Source organism: Crocuta crocuta, unplaced genomic scaffold, assembly GCF_008692635.1.
Source record: "Crocuta crocuta isolate KB4526 unplaced genomic scaffold, BGI_CrCroc_1.0 scaffold443, whole genome shotgun sequence".
In the NCBI taxonomy this organism is placed as follows: Eukaryota; Metazoa; Chordata; class Mammalia; order Carnivora; family Hyaenidae; genus Crocuta; species Crocuta crocuta.
This window is the reverse complement of record NW_027529446.1, coordinates 621,396-622,847: the sequence shown is the minus strand read 5'-3', so window position 1 is coordinate 622,847 and position 1,452 is coordinate 621,396.

The following is a 1,452-nucleotide window of genomic DNA, read 5'->3' as shown; positions in this document are numbered from 1 at the left end:
CAGGTTGCTGCCTGGAAAGGGACCCCCTCCCCCCGCCCACGCCCTTCCCCGGCCTCAGTTTCCCCTGCGAGATCCAGCGAGGGTGATGGCGGCTCCGGCGCGGGGATGTGCTCGGAGCCGGGCTCCCTGCCTCTCCTCCAGGGCTCGCCGTGCGCGTCCCCAGGCCGGCCGGGGGCGCGGGGATGGGCGCGGGCTCGGGGAGACCCGGCCGGACCTCAGGGGCGGGCCCGTGGGGAGCGTCCGCCCTCGCTCGCGTCCCCGCCTACCCCCCGCGAGTCCACCTCTCTTCCCCTTCGGCCTCCTGCCATCTTTTCGGGTCTCCGGTCCCGGTCCCTCGCTCCTGCCCCCTCCCCCTGCAGCAGGAACTCGTTTCCCGACCTACTTAGGCGCCCCCTCCCCCCGAGGGGCCCGAGCCGCTCTCGGACCGCGGCGCTGGGGACACCTGGCGTTGGCCAGTGCCCGCCCCCCTTCTCCGGGCCGCTTCACCCCGCTGTCGCGTGGGGTTAAACCCGAAAGCGTCGGGGGCGCCAGAGCCGCGACGCAGGCTCCCCGTTTCCTCGGCGGAAGGGCCGAGCGCGCTGCCCGGGAGGGCTGCTGGGCATTCGGCCCCGACCCCGCGCCCTGAGACCCCGGAGTGCCGTCCCGGGTCCTTCCCACCGGGAGGGGCTGGCGTTGGGGAGGCCGTCAGGTGCCGTGTCCAAGCAGTCCCTTCGCCGAGGGCTGCACTCCCCTCCCGGCCTCAGTTTACCCCCAGCGCCAGACGGTCGTGGCCGAGGCGCCGGGCCCGCAGCGGGCTCGGGCGGAGAGGCCGCTGCAGCAGCCATCTTGCCGCCCAGGACCGGCTCGGGCCGCCCGGCAGGAGGCCTCCCTCCCCCGCGCCCCCTCCTCCCTAGTGCTCCCTGGCAACCNNNNCATGGGAAGCAGATTCTTCAGGGCTGGGAACACACGCGCCTCCTTTGGCCTCTGCGCTCCCCCAGCACCGGGCGGAGGGACAGCTCTCTCCGGAGTCGGGGCTGGGTGGTCACTGAGCTCACGCCCTCCGGCCCCTCCACGCCCCGGTCCCGCTGCCGTGGACTCGGCGTCCTGCGCTGAGGCAGCCCCCCCCCCCGCCCCCGAGCGTGCAGCCGGGGCTCCTGGGGTCTCACGGCAGTGAGCTGATGTCCTCAGTTTCCCCATTCCTCCGGAGCGCTTCCCCTTTTCTGGGCAGGCTTCCTGGCCAGCTCGCCCGGCCGGCCCCACCGGCTGGGGAGGTGGCGGAGGGGTACACCTCCCCCGGTTTGCACTGGGGGAAACGGAGGTCCCCGCGTTGATCTAAGCGGGGTGGGGGCGGCCCCGGGGCACCTCTCCGTGAGTCACCGCCCCCTGCGGGCTCTTCCTCCCACTCCCTCTCCCGGGGAGCCGGCAGGGGGAGGAGACAGAGGAGCTGGTCTGAGCAGGCCCTGCCCCCCCCCC